Genomic DNA, 15,152 nt, shown 5'->3' on the forward strand with positions numbered 1-15,152 from the left:
TCCTCTCACTTCATTTTACATTTGAGGAAGAGGTAACCCTTGGATAGGTCGTATTTTGTCTAGGTTTACTTTGATTCCTTTTTTGCTTACTATGAATCCTAGCAATTTCCTATAAGTAGTGCTGAAAGTGCACTTTGCAGGGTTTACTTTGAGTTAAAATTTTTGTAACCTCTTGAATAACTTTTTGAGATTAACGGTATGATCCTTTTCCCTGCTAGATTTTGTACTTATGTCAACCACTTATAACTCTATTTCTTTATGCATAATTTCATATAACAAGGTTATTGTGGCTTTTTGGTAAAGAACATTAGCATTTTTCAATCCAAATGGCATAACTTTGTAACAAAATGTTCCCCATACAGTTACGAATGTTGTTTTTTCCATATCTTTAGGTCCCATCTGAAACTAATTATATCCGAAGAAACAATCCATGAATGAAAATAAAGAGTGCTTTGCTATATTGTCCACAAGAATGTCAATATGTGGTAAAAAGAAGTTATTCTTTGGACTTGCTCGATTTAAATCCCTATAATCTACACACATTCAAACCTTTCCATCTTTTTTGAGAATCAAGACTATGTTGGCCACCCATTCAGGATAATTGGCCATTTCTAAGAACCTAGCATCAAATTGTTTCTTCACCTTTTCTTTAACTTTTAGCAACATATCCAACTTCATCTATCTTAATTTCTATTTAACTGGCTTGCATTTTGGCTTCAAGGGTAATATGTGGACAACGAAGTCGGTATTAAGACTTGGCATATCTTGGAATGACCAAGTAAATACATCCACATATTCACGGAGTAACTTTTTCAACTTTTTTCGTTCACCATGTGACAACAAAATATAGATTTTAACTTTTTTTTAGTCTCTTTATTCCCCAAGTTAATAAATTTTGTGGGTTCTTGGTGGGGTAAAATACCTCTTTCCGCTTGTTCCAACAATCTTGACAAATTAAAAGGTAAATTATAGTCATTCGCTTCTTTTTCAATTTTTAATTCATCAATGCTTGAGTTTTTTTTGAAATCAAAATTCAAATTACTCTCTAAATTGTCTTCGTGTTCTTTATTTAGAGACTTGGGAATAAGTGAAATTAGATACATATCATATTGGCAAGCATTTATTGGTTAAAGAAACATATGGGAAGAGAATATGTGCAAAAAAAGGTGATAATTAACAAATAAGAAGAACGCATCATGCTTGTCATTTATTTGAATGATTAAAGTAATAGAAATCCCATATTAAATAAGAAACTACTTCTAATGCCTTTGGGCATAGGTGTTTAAGTAAGATCGTTCATTACATTTTGCAAGACTCAAAGATGGTAGGCAACTTAGTGACAGTCCAATTGGTTATCTCTTCTCTTGGCAACATCAGATAAACCAAGAAAGCCTTCACTTTAGGATCTTCATCCTTGATCATTTGAATCGACAATTCCTCTAATGCTTCTTTTAAAGCCCCAATATCCTTTTTTGGTGCTTTGGGATGAATGTATCCTACAGAGCGAAAGGTTTCATACAAATATGGGATTGCCTTTTTCTCAAATTTTTCCTCTTTCCCCTTGAACTAAGCCTTTCTTTTCATTTTTTTTTAGATTGCTAGCTTTCTTTTTCGTCTCTAGTAGGCATATACCCCAAACCAATTTTTTTCTCATTCTTGATTGAAATAAAGTCCTCTTAATCCTTAAAGATTCTTTCCTAGCCCAAAGCTTAAATAGCAACCTTTGCCCACTATTTGCTTAATTTCCATGTTAGTTGCCCTTGACAAGTGTGGGGTTGGTATTGATGCTCCTTCTCCCACATAAATGGCATTAATAAAGTCAAAAGATCTGAAAAAGCATTCAAAAACTTCTTCTATCGCCTTAATATAGGGAGCAGACGAGAATTGAATGGCTACTATATCCTTTTCTGTAGAGATGCTTACTAATTGGCCTTCAATTATGAATTTAACCTTTTGATGGAAGGAAGAAGGAGTAGCTCCTGCCATATTATGGACCCATGGGTACCCTAGTAAGCAATTATAGGATGAGGCAATGTCCATGACTTGGAATTGGATATCAAAGATGCAAAGGTTATTTTTTATCGATACTTCAATATCGTTTACCACTTCTCGTTTGGTCCCATCAAAAACTCTTACAATCATGTGATTGGCCCACATATAAGACATATCAACTGGCAACCTAGTTAAGGTAGAACGAGGCATGACATTCAGTGCCAAACTATTGTGGATATCTAGTGTATTTTGATTAATTGCTCTATTATACCGTATTCACTATGCTTAATGAATTTAAAAAACTCATCTGCCTCTTTTTTTTTTGACAAGATTTTTGACTTCATTGTCTTGAGTAACTATGGGTCCACTAGTTTGATATTTGAGAAGAGCCTTTACCATTTTTAGATCCTATTCTCCTTGTTTAGCTTTTCCTTTTTCAACCTTTTCTACTTTGTTGGGAAAGTAACATTGCCCATTTCGAGTTATACCTCCCATGTCAGTCAAATTTGTAGAAATTACTCAAAGGGCAAGGGAAGTTGTGCTAAGAGTGTTACATTCATAATTCTAGGGAACTATCTTATCCCATTTCTATATGAATGGACTAGAAATTTCAATGGTGATTCTTGTTTCAAAAACATTAGGGAGTTTGTTGTCCGTAGGACTCTTTTCTTCTTCATAGAAGATAGTTAGAGGTTTATGTTTCCTTATGTCAAATGAACTTGATGTCATTTCAGATGGAGAATCTTCATTTATTGCTGCAACCGTTTCCTTTTCACCTTCTATGTAAAATTCAATTACTGCCAAATCCATTTATTTTTGCAGCTTGCGATGAAAGTCATCACAATTTTGGATAGCATGTCTAGTGGTGCCTATATGAAATTTGCAAGAAAGATTGGGATTGTGCCCTTATTCTTTGGTGTTTATTAGTTTTGGAGTGATGGTGTTGATTTCGAGCAAAGCATCTAACACTCTATCCATGGGTGTTTGCACTTCATGAACAATTTTTTTCACTTTCCATGTCATTCCTTCACGTACGGCATTTATTGCCATTCTCACGTGGTCAGGTAAAGGATTCCCTTCAACATTTGAATTTTCCTTTTTAGCAAAATTTATGAGTTCTGTCTTGATAAGTGCTTAAACCTTATGTTTTAGTGTGGTACAATTCTTCGTGGAATGTTCTTGAATTCCAAAATGATAATCGTAATGTGCATTTGCATCATGTGATTTTGAAAAAGGAGGTCAGAGTGGTTCCAAGGGGGTTCAAGCAAGAAGTCAATTTTCTATGAGTTATGGTGATAAGATAGTGTTGGAAATTGGGATAGGATCAAATTAAGGTTTCTCTTAGGTGGTTTTGGGTCTTCTCTGACCATTACCAGAGTTGTTGGTTGAGGCTACAGGTCTTGGTGTAGAAGGTTGTCAAAGAACGTTGGCTTGAAATGTTGACTGTGGAGCAGGTTAATAAATATATGGATTTTGGGCAATATTGCCTATATTAGGATAGAGAGGTTGATATGAAGGGTAAGGATGGCATGGATTGAAATTAGGTGTCTGCTGACTGGTGTAGGCAACTACTTGTATGTCCCTTTCCTTTTTCTTAGATGTATTCCCTTTTTTAAGCTGGTAGCTTTATTCCTTTTGATTTTGCCATGTTTGATAGCCCTTTTCTATTATATCACTGGATAAGATTAAATCTACGAAATGGTTATGATGTTGCCGATCAATCGTTCATAAAAAGGAGCCTTAAGTGTATTTATGAACAACACAGTCATTTCCTTATTAAGTGAAAGGTGGTTGGACTTGCGCTATCATATCTCTCCATCTTTAGGCATATTCTTTGAAGCTTTCACCTTGCTTTTTCTCCATGGTTTGTAATGACAACCAATTAGAAGCAAGTTTAGCTAGATGCTTGTATTGTGCTATACAGGCTCTTGCTAGATCTTTCCAAGTGTTTACATGGCTTTGATCTAGCAGTACATACCAAGAGCGACTGACTTAGTAAGATTAGCTTGGAAAAAAATGGATAAAGAGCTTATCATCGTGAGACTGTGCAACCATTTTTCAGTAGTACATGATAATGTGTGCTATTGGGCACTTTGTTCTATCGTATTTTTCAAACTCTAGAACTTTGAACTTGGCTAGAACCACCACATTACGTATCAGGCATAGTTTGGTCACATCCATAGTACTGAACCTATCAACTCCTTCAATAGTGTGAAGGCGTTCTTCTAATAAATCATACTTCTTTTCAATTTTGTCATTGTCCCCTATCTCTAATGAACTCTTTTTTAACCTTTCTTGTTCTTTTGGGTCATCTAGATTTGGAATGTGTATTGGTTAAGTAGGATTTGTTCCCAAGACAATCCAAATTGCTCATTAATTGATTGTGGACCTATGAAAGGTGGTACATTGTAATAAACATGAGGGAACCTGCGAACGGGTGGTGTCACTTATGGGTGAACCTTTTGAAAGGTTTTGGCATGAGGTGAGGTTAACCTCAAGGGATAAGATAGATCATCTTTCAAGTTATTAGTGTCTTGTGGGTTTTCTAGTGGAGTTGACTTTTCGACTACTCCCTTCCCTTACTTAAATTCATCATTAATTCCATCATTTTTGCTAATTATTCTTACATTTCTTATTGACTTTTTTCCATCTTATTTATTGGATCCTTTTGCTCTTCTTCCGTGCTTCTTACTCGTTGATAGGTATTATGAGTGCGCTAGTCACGAGGCTTAGCTGGTCGAGCTATTTTGAAAACCTTTTATAACAATAAACATGAATTAGATGCATTTCTATTTCATGAATGTGATGAAAAAGATAAGATTTTCAAGCTTTTTGATTTTATTTAATTTTATTTTTATTTATTTTCAAAGAATTAGGACTTGATAATGACAAGAGTTAAATTATTGTGCTTTTTATGTGCCTTTATGAAGCAAATTATGCACATGTGATGCGAGTAAAAAATATTGGCCATCCAACAATAATTGTTGTAAGAAATCTTGATTTATAAAAGTTGAGCATCCAATTACATCCATATTTAAAACATTTACATCATTAGTTTCAAAAGAAAAGGCCAACTTGATCATACTAGCCTCATATTATCTTGAAGTGACTTATTAAGCGCTCATGAGATTGTCTTTTAGATGAATCTCTCTCCTGAGCTCTTTAGTCTTGTTTTCCATTTCCTTTACTTTGAAAACTACCTCCCTTATTTGCATTAATATCCATTTCATTTCAAATTACTTCTTTCAGAGGTTTTGCTTGTACAAATCTCCCACTTCTCGTATTCCAAAATATTCTTGCCTACTAGTTTCATATTGTTTTTGTAGCCCTCCATGGCTGCCTCAATCAAGTTGCAATCGCTCTTGAGCTCTTGTATGGTTTGCTCCTGCAGCTGTATTTGTTTTGTAAAGTATCATTAATGGTTTGCATTCCTTGAATCCCGACAATCAAAAATGAACATGTCATATATGAACTTTCAAACTTGTTTTTTCACTCATCTCTTTCATAAAAAACTTTTGAACTTTCCTCGATACTTTTTTTTTTACTTCTTCTAGTTTTGCTTCGTATCTGCGTTTCATCTTCATCATTTTTGTCTCAAGATTCGCTCTAGCCAACTCACTTTTTAGTAGAACATCTTAAGGTGTTGGACCAATGGGGAATTTAGATGCATTTTTTGGAGGACATATGACATCTTTCACTCTTTGGGCATGCCAAGTTAAGTATCTAAAGGTAACCTCATTAGTGAACCTTCCCTGATCCACCCCACTTGTTTTTTTCCATGCTTGAATGGTATCTTGGATCTTATTAAGGGTTCTTGGCTCTTCGTACATGAACTCTAGTTAATGAAGCTTATGTGTCATTTATACATATTATTCAGATCTGAATTACCTCCATACCATTATTAGAGCATAGCTAATTACTCCCCAAGGTCCCATCAGTGGTACCCATTGTTCGTCTCCATATTTGCACATCACTTGTATCTTAGGCATTTAAAGAGCACTCTAAGTCACCTCTACATTTATAAGCCTTTTAAGTTTTGCTATCCATTGTTCTTTTTTCTTGCAGACTGTCCATTCACTTTTGTAGAATTTATGGAAAAGACAACTTGATGAAAGGAAAGGTTTTCAGAATCTATCAACTTTGCATTCAAAGTGGCTTTTGATCCATATGGTTAGAAGTTAGGCACACCCGATGAAATGCCCTTCACCCTTTTAATAGAAATAGTTCAATGACCTGAATGTCTCGGCTATAATGGCAGAAGATGGATTGATGTTCCTCGTTACTTGGTCGAAGAAATTTATGATTGAGACTTCAACATACCTTAAGATTTTTAAGAAGATCACTAACCTATATATTGCCAAGGCAAAGGCAAGATGACCCTGTTCATCTTTCTTGTGTTTCTTAATATAATTATTCAAGAAACTGCATGGAAGGCACTTAGTATCTCCTTTCTTCTTTAAGTTTTGATTAACCTCTTTAGTGGTGATATCTAACAACTTGGCCAGTTTCTTTCGATGCCTCGTCTTTTGAGCTCCAATATATCTTGTTTGGTTACATTTGGTCTATATGAAGTAGTGACAGATACTCTTTTATTATCGGTGTCATATCTACTTCATTGAACACGAAACACCAATAAGAAGGATCCCAAAACTGAGTGATAGCCTTAAGTAATTGATCATCCACGTGTAAATAAAGAAGCTATGCAATGCGCCCATACTTGTTTTAGAAACTATCTCAACTATTATGCCTCTATTGCTCCCAAATACCTATCAAGATAAACCTTATCTGAGAGGGTCGGGATATGCCCCTTGGCCAAACAATCCCTTTCGTCTTGCTGAGCTTGTCTCATTTGTAGTTCTACCTTATAGTCATTCCTATACCTATTGAGTGAACTAACCGACAAAGATACCATGGATGTAATCAAGATTCCTTCAGTCAATAGTTGTTGTATAGCCAATATTTCCCTTATATGCAACATGATGGATGCAGATGGGTGCATATGAAATGACAAACGAAAGAAAGAAAAGGAAAAAAATATTCAAGTTAGTATGGTGAATTAAATTAACTTGCATCAGAAATAAAAACGAAAATTATTATCATGGGTATTTATCACTTCGTCGGACGTAATCCACTCCACCAATTCTTATTATTATTTTTGGTGAGGAACTTAAAGTAGAGGGTGTAAAAGGAGTTTCATCACGTGTGCCTAATTCAAAGGCATACTATTTAACGCACGAGTGAAGCTTTACCTAGGGGAAAGGTACTTATGGCATTCTATACGCTGGGTTTAGTTTTGAACAAGGCTAAAGGTTCCCAAATTGTTCCTTATTGTCATCCATTCGAACTAGTAAGGTACCTCGGTCCTCACCTATTATAGGTTTTAAATGTACTAGGTTCAATTTGAGTGGGAGTGTTCGCTAGCCTATGCGAAGGTTATCATCTCACGAGAACGTAGCTACTAAATTCCTTCCTAATGAAGGAAAAAACCTGATTAGAAAGCTCATACCTGAATGCAACATGTTTCGTGTGTGTGAAGGAACATACCAACCTTTGATGGACAATCTCACATCCCTTTGTCCTAAATGCCCACAATTAATTAAAGCAATAAAATAACGACAATGAAACAATTAACACACAAAACAGCAATGTATAAAACAAATGCTCAAAACTAAAGGAAATAGTAAATTATTTAGGGCTTAGGATAACCTATGATTAGCTATTAGCTTGACTTTCTATTGTCCCCAGCGGAGTCACCAAGTTATAGTAACGTGTAGGTCTGGGAACTCGACAGCTAGACATAGAAAATTTATGAAGTCGCCAAGCTGTCGTAATGTGTGGGTTTGAGAACCAGGCTACTAGATGTGGAAAATTTAAAGAGTCGCCACTAATCTTTTTTTGTCTAAGTGTGATTGGCTACCTATTAAATTTGCTCTATTCGATGAAATCCTAAATTGATTTTAGCTCCATTTAAATAACAATGACCTAGTCTAGGATTTTTTTAGAGTTGGGTTCAGGAGTATGGTTACGTATGAGGAAGAATTAGCATCACCATGACGCCCTTTCCATGAACAGTACCATTTATACGTTATCCTATTATAACCTAAACCATTGATTTTATTGTTATGTTTTCCTAATTATTGTTTACTTATTTTATTCGTTATTTTATTAGCAAGTTAAAACATCTGATTCGATTTTATGAGTGTGATGTACACATGATGAAATTATGAAATGTATGGCATAAAAGCTGGATAATTCCAAACGAATGCCTTTTATTGAAGATATTTCCCGAATCCGCCAATCATAGTGATGGAATCCATGGATATTCTCTCACCTAGGAAAAATCTAACAAATTCGCTTTCGTAAGTTTAACAAGTAAATCCTATTATTGGGGCAGTTGTTTGCAAGTAAAAATAATATTTTCACGAATGCAAATCTAATAAGAGCAAATGCTTTTTATTAAGGACATTCTCCAAGCCTTCCCATTATACTGGTAGGACTTAAAGGTGTTCTTTCACCTAAGAATTTTTTTGAAAGAATTCACCTTCACAAACTCCCTCGAAAATCCCATTATCAGGGTTTTGACTCGTGCCCATAATATGTCTACATGCTATAACATTTAATGATGCAATGACTATATGTGATGTGCCTATAAATTTTAATATTTGTTTCTTAACCTTCTTACAACTCTTTTGTTATTTCTTTGAGATTTATTTTTTGTATGCATATATACCATGAACTATATTTTTTATATTATTTTATTATATATATATATATATATTTTTATTTAAGTATTTATCTATTTTGCTATATATATATATATTCTTTTTTTACCTAAATAGTACATCCTTTAAACAAAATATTTTATTTCATGATTATTAGTATTTACGTATCTATATTTTTTTAACTCAACTTCTTCCCTATTTTTTTAATTACCTAACCTATTTGCTTTTTGAATAACTTTTATATTATTTTCTTTTCTTTATATTCTTATAAATCTATTTTTTATAACTAAATATTTACTTTTTATATTGTAGTTATATTCATTATTATGAATTTACCATCTTGGGAAATTTTATTATTTTTTACTATGTATTTATTTATTATCATGAAAATTTTTATTCTTCACAATATTATATATTTTTGAAACTATAAGTATATATGCCATTTATTCTCTCATATTTATTATTATCGTTACTTCATTATTTTCTTTTGTTTTTATGTTTTAGCTTGATTAGTAATTAAGTTAATGCAATTTTCATTTTTACATAAGATCATAAATACCGAGACTCAAAGTTAAAACCCTCCTACCATACTGACGGGACTTTAATCGAAATCCCTTACCTAGAGAAATTCATTTGGGATTGTGACTTCACACATCTTGGATATACTGGGATTCAACCTCATGCTCAAATATGAAAATAATCAATAAATTAAAATAACATAACGTAGCGAAAAAAAAACTAGCATTTAATCAGAGAAACCACCGAATCCTACAAGATCAATGTTTGTGTTTTTCATGTAACTTTCAAATTAATTATGAACACTCATAAGTTTAAGATTTACATGCATTGCTCTAGATATCATAATCAAGAGCCAAATAAATCTAAAATATTTAATTTGCATAGATATATAGTAAATTAATTGGGAGAGATATTTTTATGAGAAACTTGACAAAGACTCGTAAATAACTTAGGACTCTAGGTTAATTAAGAGAGATAGAGATATTTTTACTTAATATATTAAGCTAAGTTAAGAGAGAGAGAGAGAAATCAGATAAAGTATTGAGGGACATCATAGTCTTAGGTCTAAAAATCAATCAAATTTAAAAAGTAATTTTGCTGAGTAAATTTAAAATAGTTTTAGTTTTTAAGTTTTACCTTTTAATTCAAAATTTTAGTGTTTGGATAAAATTAGGGTGTGTTAATTTTAGTAGTTAATAGTAAGAAAAAAGTCAAATCCCTGTGAGATTGAGACTCTACTTTATCATTATATTACTTGTAAACGATATGTGCATTTGAGTGAGAAATCAACAACATTATTACTTAAAGGGAGTCTATGGACCTTTTCTTTAGGGGGAGAACTTTAGTGAAGAGAATGTGCTACAACAAAGAGGTGGAAACGAGTTTATGGAGTGAGAGGAAATGAATGAACATTTTGGGAAAAGTGTTCAACAACGTTATGATAGTATTCCAAAAATTGAGAGTGAGTTAGTTTCTCCTATAAATGATTCAGATGCTTTCATCATCGAATCCTTAAAATTACCCATGCCTACGCCTATAACATTAACTGAAGAATCAACTTAAAATGTTCTCCCTCAAGTACTCTCGAATCCCATATCTGATGATTCTCATGAAATCCTGAATCTCATATCTGATGAGTCCCATGAAACACATGTTCCTATGGAAAGAATAGTTCCTAAATATCCACAAAGATTGAATAAAGGAGTCCCCAAGAAACAATATGACCCTGATCCTAAAGCTAAGGTTAAATACCCAATTAGTAACTATGAGTCCTCTCATAAACTATTTGAATTGTATGCAGTCACTATTAATTAATTATCCATTGTATCTATTCCTAGTAGTTTGTAGGATGCATTCAAAGATCCGAAATGGATCAAGGCGATGAATGAAGAAATGAAGGCTTTGTAAAAGAATGCCACTTAGGAATTGGTTTCCTTACTTGAAGGAAAGAAGATGATTGGAAGTAGATGGGTATTTACAGTGAAACTCAAAGTAGGCTGCAGCATTGATAGATATAAAGCAAGGTTCGTTCCAAAAAGGTATACGCAAAGGTATGGGGTGGATTATCAAGAAACTTTTGTATCAGTAGCCAAGATCAACATAATTCGGATTCTCATATCAACAATAGCAAATTCGGATTGGCCTTTACAACAATTTGATGTTAAAAATACTTTCTCAATGGTGACATAGAGGAAGAGGTCTACATGGAGTTAACATCAGAAATTAAACACAATTGTTTATGTAAAAAGAAAGTTTGTAAATTGAAGAAGTCATTATATGGGTTGAAATAGTCATCTAGAGCTTGGTTTATGAGGTTTTGTTCCATAATGAAAGCAATTGGTTATAAGCATAGTAACTCAGACCATACTTTGTTTATAAAACACAAAGAGGGGAAGATAACAGCTTGTATGTCGATGATATGGTTTTGACTAGGGATGACCCATGGGAAATGAAAGCATTACGGAAAAAGATTTGGGACAACTTAAATATTTTGTAGGAATTGAGGTTGCAAGATTGAAATAGGGGATTTTCCTTTTGTAATGGAAATATGTGCTACATCTCTTACGAAATTGGAATGCTTGCCTGCAAACTAGTAGACATATCCATAGAGATAAATCATAAGCTTGGAATTTTTCCAGATTAAGTTTCAATAGACAAGGGTTGTTATCAGCTGTTGGTTGGGAGATTAATTTATTTGTCACACATAAGATTGGATATAGCTTATGTTATAAGTGTCGTAAGTCAATTTATACATATATCAAGTAAAGAACATATAAATGCAGTATATCAAATCTTAATATAATTGAAGAGTACTTTGGGCAAAAATTTGTTATTCTCAAAAAATGGTGTCTCTGACATTGAAAGTTTTACAGATTCTGACTCGGTAGGTGATTAAACAACCAAAAGATCGACATTTGGTTATTTTACTTTCGTGAAAGATAATCTTGTCACTTAGAAAAATAAAAAGCAAAAGGCTGAGGCAAGAGTGTTCTCAAAATGTTGGGAATTGAATACGTAAAACCTATGAATCTTTATTCTAATAATAAAGTAGCCATTGAAATTGCACAAAATCCTGTGCAACACATGACCACACCAAACATGTTGAAGTTGATTGACATTTATCAAGGAAAACCTCGATCAAAAACTTATACAATTTCCACTTGTCTAGTCTGAAGCTTAGTAGGTTGATATTCTCACGAAAGCAATTTTAGGGAAAGTGTTCCATGGTATAATCAACAAATTGAGCATGGTTGATATCTATGCTCCAACTTGAGGGAGATTGTTCGCATGAGTTGCAAGTATTAATTATAGGAATATCTCAGGAAAAATATTTCTCTATTTTTTTTTTACTTTACATGTATTCCAAGAAGTCTACGTTAGAATGCTTCCTTATTTGCCATTTACTTTTCTTGCATACTAAGTAGGTTTAGGTCTAGTTAGCTATTATAAATACTTTACTTGCACATCAAGTAAGTGTAGGCCTAGTTGGCTATTATAAATAACCCCTATGTAGTTTTTATTTTTTCATCAAGCAATTTAGATCTTTACTTAGATCTTGAATATTTTATACAATTTTGCTACCTTTACTTTCTATCCTTAATAAAATATAATTAAACTAGGCACTTGTATTCCTTTTACTTTAGTGAAAATTGTTTTATTTTGTGGAAAGAGTTACATATACCGTGGGAAGTGCATGAAGCTAGATTATTATGATTTTGAGTTAAAAGAATTGAAAACAACATTAATTTAAAATAAATGAACAGAGTATATAAAATGGTATAATTTGTAAATAAATCAAAGGCGAGTGATAATGAATTATTTATATTCACTTTGGAACAATAAATGTGCTCCACCTTGACACTTTTTAGAACAAATGTCCCAATCATTAGCATATGAATTACTTATGGTACTCTACATTACCACTTTGGACAATAAGGTTGCTACCATTGAAGAACCCATTGCTTTTATGGCTGAGAAAGTATAAAACTAGGTACATCACAGCTCAGATGATTGTGCCCGACTCTTTTACAAAATGAAAAAGAAAGTGGTTTGCATTTGGTATAAATTAAATATCTTTTAAAATCTATTATATAGGATTATTATAAAGAAGAAATGATAATAGGCAATGTGGTCATACTAACACTCTATTCCCAAGAAGTCGAGAAAGCTAATGCAAAATATCAGCTCAAAGTGAAATCAAATTATCTTCCCTTCTCTTACAATCTCCTATTTCATACGCCAACATGAGACTTTTATTTGTAAAATAAAAGATTCGATCACTTCAAATGTTATTGTTGAGATACATGCAAATAAGGAAATTACATTACAATCAAACATTTTCCAACAAATATAACATTACTATTACATTCAATATAAGAAACTAATTAATAAATTAACAAACAAATACAAAGTTGGATTAAATTCTCACACCATACGAGTCGAACCTTGGATCAAAGGGATCCAAGACCTTCTTCTTATGTAAACTGATCATAAAAACCATGAAATTTCAATTTCTTTGAAGACCTTAATCCATGCTTCTTAATCCATCAGAAAATAAAGAAGCGAAATTCTCCATTTCATGCTTGTTTAAGGCCAAACCAACCTCAACTCCACCACTTCCATCTCTACTCTCAGTCATAGCAATAGCTTCATCTCTATGTACGGACACAAACTCCACCTTCTTCAGCTTCCCTAACCCAAAATCTAAGCTGTAAATAAGTAATTGGGGTGATCCACCAACATTAATAAACTGCAATCCCGGTTTCTTAGAAGTGAAAATATGTGACACCTTTTCTTCTGCACCTTCAAGAACCCCATCCTTTAATCCTTCAATCAAATCGCAACACAAATCTACAGCAAACGGAAATCCATCTTCATTCATGAAATGTGTTGCATTTGTAGAGCGTCCAAAGCTCATAAGGCAGTTACCGAAATAAGTAATTGGTAAAGGAGGGTCTAGACGAGTCCTGCAATCAGCTACAAATACAATGGAAACTGGTCTATCGCCTTCTCCTCCTTTTGCTTTAACCAGACAGGTTGCAGTATAAGCAAGCGTAAGCACAAAAGTTGAAAGATGAAGTGGTTTTGAGTTATCCAGCTTAGACAAAATTTTTTCTCTCAGTTTCTTGATATCTTTACGAGTAAACTCAAATGTGGCTCGAACCAAATCATCAGGAGTAGATCTAACCTCCTGCCAAAGTTTCAAGCTTCTTTTATTGGGATCTGAATCTGAGCTTGTGAAAGCTGACCATTGCTTCAAGTACAGCAGGTCAAGTCGAGCTGGATCTTCGATAACGCTCCTATCAAAAAATGGGGTTAGCTCAGGTGGCAAAGGAGGGTTTGCTTTATTATCTTGTTTGCATAGATAAGCCCAAGACTTCAGAAACATGACTCCTATTCTACCATCAACCGCTGCATGGTGAGTTGTAACGCCAATGCTAAATCCTTGATTGGGAAATAATGTTATTTGCGCAGATAGTATTGCTGCTATGTCATCGGATATCATCAATTGAGGAACCAACGGTTGTAATTCATTCACTTTACGGATCTCATTGCCAGAGAGGCTGTGAAAGTTTTGAGCCTCGGACTCTGCAACCGTGAGTGAAATTCCATCATTCGGAGTGTATGAAAGAATGGGCTTGGGAGAATCTGATGGCCACTTGAGGTAGCCAGCAAGGGGTAGGTAATGGGCAAGTGCAAGAGAAAGAGATTGCTTAAGTGTGGGGAGGATTTCTGAGTTGAAACTGGAACGGGTTGAGGTTGACTCTGTGAGTTGGAAGAAGAAGACAGTTTCTATAGGATGAAACTTGAACAAGAATATGTCAAAGAAAGAGAGCGGGAGAGAGAATTCATTGGCTGAACTTGGTGAGTCAGAGGACGGGGTGACTCGAGTGATCTCAAGTACCTTCACCATTTTAGATGATGCCATGGCAAATAGAGAGGCAAGAGAGGGTAAGGGGAAGCAGTCTTGGCTCCTGAATTCTGAGAGGTTTCGGGAGTTGTGAGTGCCTGCTTTGGCGCAATCAACCCTAAAAGTGAGTATATATACATGTCAGGGACTAAGGGGTGTACGTTTTGATTAATGTGAAATGCTAACCACATGGATGGGATATGATTCTTGGAGGATCACAAAACCAATGGAAATTGCTATAAATAAATAAATAAAGAGATCAGTAACCACATTTACAAGCTTTGTTTGATGATTAAAAAAGGAGAAGAGGGCAGATGGAGTTTCCTCGTGCAGCCAACAACACCTTTAGTCTTGGTCGCAAATTTTCAATGTGGATACTCATATCAATATCATGTCAAACTTTAATTTGCGCCTCTTTTAAAATTAAGAACTGGCCTTGCATTATCATCAAGGTCCCAGATTTTCTGCTTGTCTGCAATATTTTGTCAACCAAACATTACAGCAAATCC

General features: G+C 34.0%; 1 pseudogene; it reads right to left on the reverse strand.

Annotated features, from left to right (window-relative positions):
• Positions 1-13,257: 13,257 nt before the first annotated feature.
• LOC110426784 (phenolic glucoside malonyltransferase 1 pseudogene) lies at positions 13,258-14,661 on the reverse strand (annotated as a pseudogene).
• Positions 14,662-15,152: the final 491 nt, after the last annotated feature.

Source organism: Theobroma umbraticum, unplaced genomic scaffold, assembly GCF_002168275.2.
Source record: "Theobroma umbraticum cultivar Fairchild unplaced genomic scaffold, ASM216827v3 scaffold_12.0, whole genome shotgun sequence".
Taxonomy (NCBI): domain Eukaryota; kingdom Viridiplantae; phylum Streptophyta; class Magnoliopsida; order Malvales; family Malvaceae; genus Theobroma; species Theobroma umbraticum.